We start from the raw sequence: 14,513 nt of genomic DNA, 5'->3' as shown, positions 1-14,513 counted from the left end.
TCTTGCCGTGCCGGAGCTCCGAGTAGAGTGCTTGTTTTGGGAGATAACAACAGAAAATGCTGGAAAAACTCAGCAGGTCAGGCAACATCCGTGGAGAGAAATTTGAGTTGACATTTCGGGTCGAACCCTTCTTCAAAACTGGAAAGAAAAGAAAATAGATCGAAGGCAGGGCTGCGATCAGACAAAAGAATTAAAAGAAACAAAAGAAGTAAAAGAGACAATAAAAGGTAAAATATCGAGTTCAACAATTTCAGATCCTACCCTCGCTCCCTATTACATTTTTTCTTGTAATTTTTCCACTCCTTTCCCCCTCCCCCACTTTCCTTTTGTTTCTCTCTCACACCTGGCAGCTATCTCTTGCCCTGCCAGTACACTTCACATCTAATCTCAGCCTATTACCATCTCGTCTAGCTTCGAATACCTTATATTGTCTCTTTTACTTCTTTTGTTTCTTTTAATTCTTTTGTCTGATCGCAGCCCTGCCTTCGATCTATTTTCTTTTCTTTCCAGTTTTGAAGAAGGGTTCGACCCGAAACGTCAACTCAAATTTGTCTCCACGGATGTTGCCTGACCTGCTGAGTTTTTCCAGCATTTTCTGTTGTTATTTCGGATTTCCAACATCTGCAGTATTTTGCTATCGTGCTTGTTTTGGGAGCCTCGTATCAGGCATGCGGACAATGTGACCCGTCCATCAGAGCTGATCGAGCGTGGTCAAAGCTTCAAAGCTGGGGATGTTGGCCTGAGCGAGAACACTGACGTAGGTGCGCCTATCCTGTCAATGGATTTGCAAGATCTTGCGGAGGCAGTTTTGGTGGTACCTCTCCAGTGCTTTGAGGTGCCTGCTGTACATGATCCATGCCTCTGAAGCATACATGAGGGCGGGTATCACTACTGCTCTGTAGACCATGAGCTTGGTGCTGGGTTTGAGGTCCTGGTCTTCAAGCACTCTCTTCGTCAGGCGACCGAAGGCTGCACTGGCACTCCCCCCCCTCCCTATGCCAGTGCAGGGATGCATTATGGTGTTGGTGCAGGGTGGTGCCAACCTGGCACATCATGTGACAGTCAGGGTGTACAGCATCAAATGAAGTAAATCTGGCCATGGTGAGGCCATCCCTGGCCTCCCGGGCAGCAATGTGGTCGGGTGCTGATGCCCTGTGTCCTGTGCACTATCAGTTGATTGCGGAGAAGGTTGATTTTGCTGTTGGTGCTGCTGGTGTTGGGGCTGATCGTGGTGGGATTTTGAGGACCAAGGCAAGATAGTTTCAAGGGCACCGATGCTGATGTATTGGTGGCCAGTGAACTTGAGATGACAGATGCGATCTGTCAATGGTGAGAGTGGTTGTTCCAATGAGGTGACACTGGATACAAAGTTTACTCCAAACACTTGCAACCTGCATGAAGCTCAATCTGCCTTCCAAATGCAGGAAGCAACAGCTTCTGAGCTTGGAATGTCAACAGCTGTGAGATGGGAGCTTTTATAGCATATTTGCAGCTGTCAAGTTAAGAGATCATTTTATGCTAACACAACTCCCGACCTCCTTACCTGACGTGATTCCCGAGCAGCGTGGAACCCGTGGACGACCTCGTAAAATTTAAAGGTGAGCTCAAAATACTTTTTAAGTGGTTCTTAACAAGGTCCTAATGGCCTAAATTGCCTCCCCTGCCGCTGCATGTTGGGTCTGTTCAGCGTTGACAGACCCGACATCTGGGAAAGTCGCATGGTGGCGTGTTGACAGCGGATTCCCAATACATTGTCAAAAATTTTTTTTCCCACCCAACCCACCACCAAACACGCCCGCTGACCCCCTGAAAAGTTCCCTCCCTCTTTTCTGCTCTCTCTCTTTCTGTTCAAACCCCTTCATTCTGGCTTCTGCTCTGCCCACTGCCTTGGTTAACGTCACCAGCAACCTTCTGTACGACACCTTCTGTATGGTGCATTATCCCTCATTGTCCTCTTCTATTTCGGACGCTTTTGCTGCTGTCAGACACACCATTCCACTCCACCATTCCCCTCCACCACCTGTGAGGGAATAAGCCATATTTCAGAAAGATACATCATAATATGAACAGAATTCTGATATTAATAGATGAGAAACTGGGCTTAAAAATCTAAAGCCTCGGAGACACAATCTGTAAACAGAAAACAGGCTTCTGAGATACAGGTCAGTTGATAGCACAAGTTGTAAAAACCAAACAAGCTTTGAAGTGGGAATTAGTTAATATACTAAAACAATGACCCTATTGAAATGGCAGTTTGGCGATTCCAGAGGGTCTGGAGTTTGGGAATAACACAATGGAAGACCCAGATTAAGGTGTTATAAGCTAACACGTTGAACAGAAACACAAACATTAAAAGAGGCATGTGCCTTTGAAAAGATGACATCAAGTAAAAGAAACACCTGCTTGTCAAATAGTTTTATGTTAAACTTGGAAGACAGGAAACATAAGATTAAATATGCAACCAACTGAGATAGCTAGAAAACAAGTAAACACTCAGTCAAAGTGTCTTTAATTTATACATTGTAAATATGATACCAACAAGAACACTTTGAAGATATGACTTCAATAGATACACATTGGGTTTGTATTGAATTTGGAGCAGGAAGGAGACTCAACTTCTGCTAAAAAACAGTTAAGCCAATATTAAGAATTGAATGAAAGAATTTTATAAGAATGGCATCAAACAGAAACCATTGCTGTCATATTGTTTTTAAGATGGTTTTTGAAACACCTAAAGGTAGAGACATAATTATGCATGCAGCAGTTGAATTGACAGTAAGAATAGAAAGCATTCAAAACAGAGCTATCAATAAAGACAATTAGCTTACATCAGCAGAGAACTTCAAAGAATAAACCACTGCAAAAAGGGTATAAAAGAAACAGCTTTTCAAACATAAAGTCAGAACTCGCTGAATGGGCCAAGCGTTTCTCAGCTTCACAGGCACGCTTTGTAAATTTTTAACTTTGAGTCTCGGGTAATCAAAGTAATTGATTTTGGTGGATAATCTGGATTTAGAGATAAGTAAGAAATGTAGAAATGTAACAAAGTAAAGATTTGAGAATAAGAATCTCTGAGAAATAAGAAATGTAAGCTATTTGTATTTTGAATTGTTAATGTTGCAACTGACTCAACAGCTGTTAAATGAATATCAGCTCTTAAATAAAATTATATCGTTTTAGAATTGTCTCAAAGAGTATTTCTGTATAAACTCGCAAACCCAATTTCTGTACACTCTTTTGTAAGGAGTTGCAGAATTCTGGGGGGTATTCCGGACCCTCATAATATCCGGAAGGTTACAGTCTAGTTAAACTTATTAAAAGTGCTATCTGGAGGATGGTAACATCTTCAGTCATTCCTTTCCTTTAGGGAGAGATAGCCTGAACATTTAGACCCATTTAAGCGTCTTATGGAATTCGGCTATCTCTAACTTAAGTTGAAGGTGAACGTCTGGGGAATACGCCTGAGCTGGGGTAGCCTGAACAGGGCTAGGACTTGTAATTATCCCTTCACTCCTGTCCTGCACCACCCACCACTGTGACTCTGCCCTCTCATGGTTCTATTCCGACTGCCCCACATAGCTGGCTCATTGCTAGCACCGGCTCCACCGCCCATGGAAGCATATTATCTCTCATGTGCCCCAAGGTTCCAACGTTGGTTGCCTTCTATTCCTTACCTGTTTGTTGATCCTCGGTGGTGTTCTCCACATGCGTGCTGAGGATGCACAACTTTCTTCAGCACTTGCTTCTAACACTGTTGCCGTGCTTTACAATTGACTGACATAAAGTTGTGAATGAGCCAAAACTTTTGACAGCTCAACACTGCCAAGACCAAAGCCATCTGGGTTTGATCTCCAACAGAAAGTCTATATCTAAGCCCCTGCTCCCAATCCTCTTACTGGATGCCCGCTTAAGCTCAACCTGATGATGCTCAAACTTGGTGTCTTGCTCAGTGCTGAGCTAAGCTTCAAACCCCAGATTGACATCCCGAAGGCTGCTGCATTCCACCTCTAGCATGTCTCTATTACAAACCTCATTTGTGCTTTTGCTGTCTCCAGACTCAACTTTTTCATGCCAACCTTCCAAGCTCTACCATATATAAAATGCAACTCATGCAGCATTCCGCTGCTCGCATTCTGCTTACCTATCACCCTGATTCTTGTTGACCTCAATTGTCTGCCTGTTCCTCAGGGCAGTGACCTCAAAACCAATACCCTCATCTACAAATCCTTTTACAGTCTCTCTCATTCTTACCTCAGCAACCTCCCACAACCCTTCGTGAGTCCTCTGCTCTTCCAACTCGGGTTTATTGTATGTTCTCTCCCTCCCTCCCTCCTTTCTGCTATCATTGACACAACTTTCTTGAGCCCATGCTATGTAAACTTGAGGGCATCCAAAACTCTGTTGCCCATGTCCTAACTCGCATCAAGCCCCGTTCACCCATCACCCCTGTGCTCGCTGACTTACATTGGCTCCCGGTCCAACAATGCCTCAGTTATAAAATTATCATCCTTGTTTTCAAATCCCTCCATGGCTTTGCCCCTCCCTATCTCTGTGATCTCCTCCTGCCCCACAACCCCCTGAAATATCTGTGCTCCTCTAATTCTGGCCTCTTGAGCATCTCTGATTGTAATCGCTCCACCATTGGTGGCCGTGCCTTCAACTGCCAAGGCCCTAAGCTCTGGAATTCCCTGCCTAAACCTCTGCCTCTCTACCTCTCTCTCCTCCTTTAAGGCGCTCCTTAAAACTTACCTCTTTGACCAAGTTTTTGGTCATCTTTCCTAATTTCTCCTTATGTGGCTCGGTGTCAAAGTTTGTTTGATGATCGCTCCTGGGGACGTTTTACTACGTTAAAGGCACTATACAAATACAAGTTGTTGTTGTAGAACTCTGCCTAAATGCCTTTCTTCCCACCTTCAAAAACCCCTTAAAACCTCCCTCTTTGATGACACCTTCAGCCATCTTTCAAATTTCCCAACTATATATGCTTGAGTCTGACCCCCGGACAGTGAAGCACCTTGAGATATTTTACTGTGTTAACGGCGCTACAAAAATGTAAGTTGTTGTCTGTCTGGGAGGGAAGGAAAGGAAAATCGACTGGACAGGGGGTCCCTTTCTACATTGCTAATGTGCGCTTTCTACCAGTACAACAACATCATGAGATAGAGGGCAACTCAAGCAAAGTCTGGAAATCTGGACTGAAGGGAGCAGTGTGGATGTAAAGAGCCAATTAGAGGCACGGGGAGCAAGGAAACAGGGAGAAAATAATGCTCCACTTTAAAGAAATTTGTTAGGAGTGCTGCACAATAAGTTTTGAACAAAACAATGTACAAAATAGTTTCTACGCAGTGCTTTTGCTGTTTGGAATCAGTGAGAACGTCATTGCTGCCACCCAGTGGAATGTGTGTGCACACACCTCCTGAAACTGCCCACAGGGACACAGTGATGGCAGGAATGCCAATATGTAGAATGCTGTTGTATGATGCTCAATTATGTGGTAGGCTTGCACACTGGGACACAGACAGGGCGAATTTCAATCTGCACATATTCTGGTGAAGACTACCTATTTTTTTTATGGTAAGACTAAAGCTTTATGTCAAACTTGTATTTTGAATGACATGCATGGAGGTAAGTTTAACCTAATCTGCATGGTAGAAAACTGACACGATCGGATCGGCTGCTCGTTTTACACGCCGCTTAATTTTACTTTCCATCAAAGACAAAGCATTTATACAGTGCCTTGAACAGAGAAAAATGTCCCAAGGGGCTAAAGAGGTGTAATCGGACAAAAATGGATGCCGAACCAAGGAAAGCGATATTAGAAAGATAGAAAAATAGGAGCAGGAGTAGGCCATTCGACCCTTCGAGCCTGCTCCGCCATTCAATACGATCATGGCTGATCCTCTATCGCAATACCATATTCCCGCTCTCTCCCCAAACCCCTTGATGCTTTTTATGTCTAGAAATCTATCTATCTCCTTAAATATATTCAGTGACTTGGCCTCCACAGCCTTCTGTGGAAGAGAATTCCACAGGTTCACCACCATCTGAGTGAAGAAATTTCTCCTCATCTCAGTCCTAAATGTCCAACCCCGTATCCTAAGATTGTGACCCCTCGTTCTTGACTCCCCAGCCAGGGGAAACATCCTCCCTGCATCCAGTCTGTCTAGCCCTGTCAGAATTTTATACGTTTCAATGAGATCCCCTCTCATTCTCCTAAATTCTAGTGAATACAGGCCTAGCCGACCCAATCTCTCCTCATACGACAGTCCTACCATCCCAAGAATCAGTCTGGTGAGCCTTCGCTGCACTCCCTTGTAGGATGTTTTTGCGTGCCCCGTGTTTCTATGACTCTCCCTTGAGTCGACCCGTGCCACAAAAACTCCCCGGTTTGGGTTGTTTCCCTTGGACGGCAGGAGCTTTTGCCAATAGCCCCTGCCCAGCCCGTCAACAAGCGGGTAATCCCACAGAGAGAGAGAGACCAAGGCCAGATAGGTCTTCTCCTATGTCCAATGTGCAGCGTCCCCAGCGGGATTACTGTGTAACCTGGCCGTGACCGGATGCCGCCCGGTTGGTCTTCCGAATTATACCGCAAACCACAAGCCCCACAACCCCCAAGGTTGGACCCAAGCAGTTACTATGGATAGATTATAATGATTCAGGCAAAACGAAATGGTTCAGGTTGGTCAAAGATCGATTCCTTTTATTACACTCACAAAAATGACGATCCCTACTCCTCTCGCTTATGGCAGAATGAGTAGGTGACTGTGGACACACAGTCTGGGGGAGAAATTCAGTTGTGAGCGCCACCCGTTAGCGCCTTAAGAGGGCGATAAGTGGGGCGCTAACCAACTAGCGCCCGGGTGCGGCGAGACCTGTGCCTCTCGCAAAATTGAGCGGACATTTAGCGGCGGCGCTAAACCCTACCGCCCGCTCTCCTGCGCACGCAGATCTTGACGTCATTCCAGAGTGCAACGCCCTTGGGGCGCCCCGGACCGGAAATTCAGTGGCGCCCCCCTCCTTTCCGCCTGTCGTTACCAACGACAGGTTGACTGGAACGCTTCCCAGTCGCTGTGGGGCTGGGGGGGCACTATTTAAAGGGGGCTCTTCCTGTCTTCTGTGTGGTAGCCATTTTTGGACCACTCGTTCTGAGAGAGAGAGAGATTTGCAGACAGACAAAGGGAGAAAGAGAGACTTCTGCATTGAGTCAACGCTGTCTGAGGTAGTTTTGGCTTCTGCCCATAACTTTGTCATTGCTTTGCTTTTTCACCGGCATAACTTCATCACATTGAGAGGGCACAGAGATGCAGAGATAGAGTGGCAATCATGGCCAGACGGAGGAGGGCCAACAGGCGTCGGTACAGGAGACCTTACCGTCCCAGGGTTTTTCAACAACAGTTCTCATACATCAATATGTCTGAGGAGCAGTGTTTGCGAAGGCTGCGATTCAGCAAGGAGGTGGTCACTGAGCTCTGCCACCTCCTCCAGCCAGATCTGCAACCTCAACTGAGGAGCAGGACGTCTCTGTCGGTGGCAGTGAAGGTAACAGTGGCTCTCAACTTTTATGCCGCCGGCTCCTTTCAATCTGCTACTGGGGACATTGCCAGTATCTCCCAGTCGCGGTGCATTGCTGCATCCGTCAAGTCACAAATGCCCTCTTTAAAAGGAGACAAGAGTACATCTCTTTCCCGATGACTCCCGACAAGCAGCAAAATCACGCAGCGGGCTTTGCAAGAATAGTGGGCTTCCCCATGGTGCAGGGCGCCATTGACTGCACCCATGGAAACATAGATGTATAGAAGATAGGAGCAGGAGTAGGCCATTCGGCCCTTCGAGCCTGCTCCGTCATTCAATGAGATCATGGCTGATCATCCAAATTCAGTACCCTGTCCCTGCCTTCTCCCCATATCCCTTGATCCCTTTAGCCTCAAGAAATATATCCAACACTTTCTTGAATATATTTAATGAACTGGCCTCCACCGCCCTCTGTGGCAGAGAATTCCACAGGTTCACCATTCTCTGGGTGAAGAAATTCCTCCTCATTTCAGTCCTAAATGGCTTACCCCTTATCCTTAGACTATGACCCCTGTTTCTGGACTCCCCGGCCATCAGAAACATCCTTTCTGCATCTAGTCTGTCCAGACCTGACAGAATTTTATAGGTTTCGATGAGATCCCCTCTCAATCTTCTAAACTCCAGTGAGTATAAGCCCAATTGACACAATCTCTCCTCATACATCATTCCTGCCATCCCAGGTATCAGCCTGGTGAATCTTCGCTGCACTCCCTCCATGGCAAGAACGTCCTTCCTCAGGTAAGGTGACCAAAACTGCACACAATACTCAAGGTGCGGTCTCACCAAGGCCCTGTACAACTGCAGCAAGAAATCCTTGTTCTTGTACTCGAACCCTCTTGCTACGAAGGCCAACATACCATTTGCCTTCTTAACCGCCTGCTGCACCTGCATGCTTACATTCAGCGACTGGTGCACAAGAACACCCAGGTCTCTTTGCATTTCCCCTTCTCCCAATCTATTGCCATTCAAATAATAATCTGCCTTCCTGTTTTTGCCACCAAAGTGGATAACGTCACATTTATCCACATTATAGTGCATTTGCCATGTTTCTGCCCAATCACCCAACCTGTCCAAATCGTACTGGAGTTTCATGACATCCTCCTCACAGCATACCCTCCCACCCAGCTTTGTGTCGTCTGCAAATTTGGAGATATTACATCCAATTCCCTTGTCCAGATCATTAATATATATTGTGAACAGCTGGGGTCCTAGGACCGATCCTTGCGGTACCCCACTAGTCACTGCCTGCCACTCGGAAAACGACCCGTTTATTCCAACTCTTTGCTTTCTGTCCGCCAACCAGCTCTCTATCCAATTCAATACCTTGCCCCCAATCCCATGTGCCTTAATTTTGCACGCTAACCTCTTATGCGGGACCTTATCGAAATCCTTCTGAAAGTCCAAATACACCACATCCACTGGTTCTCCCTTATCTACTTTACCAGTTACATCCTCAAAAAATTCCAGTAGATTAGTCAAGCATGATTTACCTTTTGTAAATCCATGTTGACTTTGTCCGATCCTGTTACTGCTTTCCAAGTGCTCTGCTATTACGTCTTTTATAATGGACTCTAGCATTTTCCCCACTACCGATGTCAGGCTTACCGGTCTAGTCAAAAAAGGTGGCAGAGAAAAAGCGGGGAATTATAGTGGGGTAATGTTAGCTACCCTCCAATCCATGGGTACTGTTCCAGAGTCTATCGAGTGCTGGAAGATGACCAGCAATGCATCTACTATTTCTAGGGCCACTTCCTTAAGTACCCTGGGATGTAGATTATCAGGCCCTGGGGATTTATCAGCCTTCAGTCCCATCAATTTTTCTAACACCATTTCCCTACAAATACTGATTTCTTTCAGTTCCACCCTTTCATCAGACCCTATGTTCCGCGATATTTCTGGGAGGTTATTTATGTCCTCCTTTGTGAAGACAGAACCAAAATATGTATTCAGTTGGTCTGCCATTTCTTTGCTCCCCATTATAAATTCCCCCGATTCTGACTGCAAGGGACCTACGCTTGACTTCACCAATCTTTTCCTCTTTACATATCTGTAAAAGCTTTTACAGTCAGTTTCTATGTTCCCTGCAAGCTTACTCTCATATTCTATTTTCCCTTTCTTAATTAATCCCTTTGTCCTCCTTTGTTGAATCCTAAACTGCTCCCAATCCTCAGGATTATTGCTTTTTCTGGCCAATTTGTATGTCCTCTCCTTGGATCTTATGCTATCCCTAATTTCCCTTGTTAGCCACGATTGAGTCACTTTTTTGTTTTATTTTTATGCCAAACTGGGATGAACAACTTCTGTAGTTCATCCATTCGGTCTTTGAATGTTTGCCATTGCCTATCCACCGTCAACCCTTTGAGTGCCATTCCCCAATCAATCCTACCCAACTCGCTCCTCAGACCATCGTAGTTTCCTTTATTTAAATTGAGGACCCTAGTTTCTGAGTCAACTACTTCATTCTCCATCTTAATGAAGAATTCGATCATATTATGATCGCTCCGACCCAAGGGGCCTCGTACAACAAGATTGCTAATTAATCCTTTCTCGTTACATAATACCCAGTCTAAGATGGCCTGATCTCTGGTTGGTTCCTCGACATATTGGTCCAGGAAACCATCCCGTAAACACTCCAGGAATTCCTCCTCCACAGTATTGTTACTAATTTGGTTAGCCCAATCTATATGTAGATTAAAGCCACCCATGATGAGTGCTGTGCCCTTATTGCACGCTTCTTTAATTTCCCTTTTAATGCCATCCCCAACCTCCGCATTACTGTTTGGAGGTCTATATGGCACTCCCACTAATGTTTTTTTCCCCTTAGTATTTCTCAATTCTACCCATACAGATTCCACCTCATCAGAGCTAATATCCTTCATTACAATTGTGTTAATCCCTTCTTTAACCAGCAATGCTACCCCTCCTCCCTTTCCTTTTTGCCTATCTTTCCTGAATATCGAATACCCCTGGATGTTGAGTTCCCAGTCTTGGCCGTCCTTGAGCCACGTTTCCGTAATCCCAACCAAATCATATTCGTTTACCTCTATTTGCACAGCCAATTCATCCACCTTATTACAAATGCTCCTCGCATTAAGACACAAAGCCTTCAGGCTTGTTTTTTTAATGCTCTTACACCTATTAGAATTATTATTTACTGTGGCCACGTTTGATTTAAACCGTTGATTTCTCTGACTGCCACTTTTGTTTTTCCCCTTCCTATCTTTTGCTTTTATCCTTGTTTTCCTTTCCTCTGTCTCCCTGCTCAGGTTCCCAACCCCCTTCCATTTTAGCTTAAACCCTCCCCCACAGCACTAGTAAACACTCCCCCTAGGACATCGGTTCCAGCCCTGCCCAGATGCAGACCGTCCGGTTTGAACTGGTCCCACCTCCCCCAGAACCGGTTCCAATGTCCCAGGAACTTGAATCCCTCCCCCTGGCACCATTCCTCTAGCCACGTATTTATCTGAAGTATCCTTCTATTTCTACTCTGACTAGCACGTGGCACTGGTAGCAATCCTGAGATTACTACCTTTGAGGTCCTGTTTTTTAATTTACCTCCTAACTCCCTATATTCCGCTTTTAGGACCTCATCCCGCTTTTCACCTATATCGTTGGTGCCTATATGCACCACGACAACTGGCTGTTCACCCTCCCCTTCCAAGATGTTCTGCAGCCGCTCGGAGACATCCTTGACCCTTGCACCAGGGAGGCAACACACCATCCTGGAGTCTCGTTTGCGGCCGCAGAAACACCTATCTATTCCCCTTACAATTGAATCCCCTATTACTATAGCTCTACCACTCTTTTTCCTTCCATTCTGTGCAGCAGAGCCACCCCTGGTGCCAGGAAGTTGGCTGCTGCTGCCTTCCTCTGATAAGCCATCCCCCCCAACAGTACTCAAAGTGGTATATCTGTTGGAGAGGGGGATGGCCACAGGGCCATTCCTTGAACGTCCAGTTGGTCTGTGACCACAGACAGCTGAGACTCACTGTCAATGCCCAATTTCCAGGCAGCAGCCACGATGCCTTCACCCTGCACCAGACTTCTGTGGCAGACCTTTTTGAGGCCCCGCTTCACCCAGGAGGCTGACTTCTCGGGGACAAGGGCTATCCTCTGTGCACCTGGCTGATGACCCCACTCCGTTCGCCCAGTACCCCTGCAGAAGAATGATACAATGAGAGCCATCAAGCTACCAGGAACATCATTGAGCACACAATCGACGTGCTGAAGCAACGGTTCCGCTGTCTGGACCACTCTGGAGGAGTCCTGCAGTACTCGCCTGAGCGAGTCTCGCACTTCGTTGTTGTCTGCTGCATGCTGCATAACCTTGCAATCCTCAGGACCCAGCCAATGCCAGTGGGCCTTGGAGCACCAGGAGAGGAGGAGGAGGAGGAGGAGGAGGAGCAGCAGCACCAGACGGGAGGGAGGCACAAAGTGCAAGGGCCGTCCGTCAAAGGCTTATAGCAAGTCGCTTCTAGGCCCCCTCTGAGGGAATGGCTTCTGCCATTCAAAGAACTTGAATGGAACCATGCCGCAACCCCTAAGCCGGTCAAAGCAACAATGAGTGCAAAGAGCAAACATGCACATTTTGAATTAAGACACTTCTTTATTAACAAAACTGTGTATTCTTCCCGCATGGCAAAGTAATAGAAAGAAACACACAAAGAAACAGTCAATCACATAACTGGCTCTCACAACCTGGAGACAATGTCCAAAACAGTAACAAAAATATGACCACGATCCTCGGCCTTCAAAAAAACAATGAACCACATTTTGCCACACCTTCTACTTTTTGCCCTTCGAGGGTGATCTGCTTCCCTTACGAAATTGCCCCCTTCCCACCCTGCAGCTCCTCCGCACTGGGACCCCAGTGGCTGCAGCAAGGCTGGGGGAAGGCTGCTGAGTGTCAGAAACTGAGACAGCAGATGCCCTTGAGGGATGGCCTGGACCAGCTCTGGGTCTGGAGGGCCCGGCTGCTGACTGCTCCAACTCTGCCTGGGCGGCAGCAGTCTGTCCTACAGGTGGTGGCAACTGCAGTGGAGAAGTGCCAGTGCTGGCAGCAGGAATGCTGTCATCCTGAGAGAGGACAGAAACTCCTCGCTCGACCGACACACTGGCACTCCCACGGGGCAGTACTTCAGCATGCGCTGCAATCTGTGGGAGCACAGATTGCTGGCCTGCTGCGGCGCAGTGAGAGCCCCGGGGAAATCTGCCCGATCCAGCGAGGGTGGCAGCAGTTAGTGCTCGCGTGGCCTCAATCTGCGCCTGCATGAGACCAGCCACTGACTGCATTGCAGCACTTAGCATTTGAGTGGCAGATGCCTGTGCTGCACCAAAGTCCTGGACACTCCTTGCCAGTGACTCAATGGATTCGGGCACCCTTGCCACTGCAGCCATGAGCTCAGTGCGCCTTTGCTTCGCCTGGGCGCTCATTTCAGCATGGAGCCACACCTCCTCTGCGCTCACTAGCAGGACTGGAGGTCATACTCTCCCTCCGGGGAGAAGGCCCCCGAGCTTCCCTACCCACCTCGCGTTGCTGCAGCCCTCATCAGGCCATTCCTCCCCACTCCCCTCCAGGGAAGGCGTGTCCCCAGTATGGCCATGGGCTGCCTCGGCAGAGGGTTGCGCTGATGGTCCGGCTTCCTCTTCCTCCTCGCCTTCAGATTCACTCCCAGCGGCAGCTTGAGGGCCCACCTCCTCACCTGGTGAATCAGCATCTGAAAGCAGGGAGGTACAAGAGTGGCTTTAGCGTGAGGACAGGGTGGCAGCAAGGGAGGAATGACTGCACCGATGTATTGATTTGGATCGAGAGTGACAAAGGATGCTGTTGTGAGGAACAAGTGGAAGGAGAGAGGTCAAAAAGGTGCTGACCTTACCATTGCTGGCCAGAACGGGGTCGGCGTCTCCAGTGGTGACGGGGCCAAGCATCCGGCTTGCCACAATCCGGTGGACTCGCTGCTCCAGATCGGTCAGGGCTTGAAGGTGAGGCCGGCCTCCCCTGGTCCGTTGCTGCTGTCTCCTATTATGCGCCAGCTTGCCCTGCAAGAAAAAGGACGGGGTTTGAGTAAAGATGCAGCCATGATCTTGGCTGAAATGCCTCCCATGGTCAAATCACCCTTACTGTGTGCAGCCATGATCTTGGCTGAAATGCCTCCCATGGTGGAATAGCCCTTACTGTGTGCAGCCATGATCTTGGCTGAAATGCCTCCCATGGTCGAATAGCCCTTACTGTGTGCAGCCATGATCTTGGCTGAAATGCCTCCGATGGTCAAATAGCCCTTACTGTGTGCAGCCATGATCTTGGCTGAAATGCCTCCCATGGTCGAATAGCCCTTACTGTGTGCAGCCATGATCTTGGCTGAAATGCCTCCCATGGTTGAATAGCCCTTACTGTGTGCAGCCATGATCTTGGCTGAAATGCCTCCCATGGTCAAATAGCCCTTACTGTATGCAGCCATGATCTTGGCTGAAATGCCTCCCATGGTCGAATAGCCCTTACTGTGTGCAGCCATGATCTTGGCTGAAATGCCTCCCATGGTCGAATAGCCCTTACTGTATGCAAAGTGCTGAATGTGCATGTGAGTTTCCTGAAAGGACCAAAGGTGTTGGAGGAGTGCTGGGCATTGGGGCTTTCAAGACCCTTTGGCTATAAAGCGAGGTCGAGATGGAGGGATGAAGAGGTTTCTGAAAAAGGCACTCACCCTGACAACCCGAGTGAGGTCGTTGAACTTCTTCCTGCATTGCACAGGGGTCCTAGGCACCATGCTGCTGGAGGTCACTCTGTGAGCCACCTCTCTCCAAGCTTTTTGGTACTCGCTGGGCAGAGGCCTCTTGCCACTCTCCGGGTGCAGGAGAGATCGCCTGCGCTCCAGCGCGCCAACCAGAGCCTCTAAGGCCCCCTTGCTGAAACGCTACGCTAGCTCCCTGGCCCTCTCCATGGT

The sequence above is a fragment of the Somniosus microcephalus genome, chromosome 6 (genome assembly GCF_052327205.1).
Source record: "Somniosus microcephalus isolate GS21.2 chromosome 6, FLI_Smic_1.0, whole genome shotgun sequence".
In the NCBI taxonomy this organism is placed as follows: domain Eukaryota; kingdom Metazoa; phylum Chordata; class Chondrichthyes; order Squaliformes; family Somniosidae; genus Somniosus; species Somniosus microcephalus.
Note: the sequence above shows the minus strand (reverse complement) of the source record.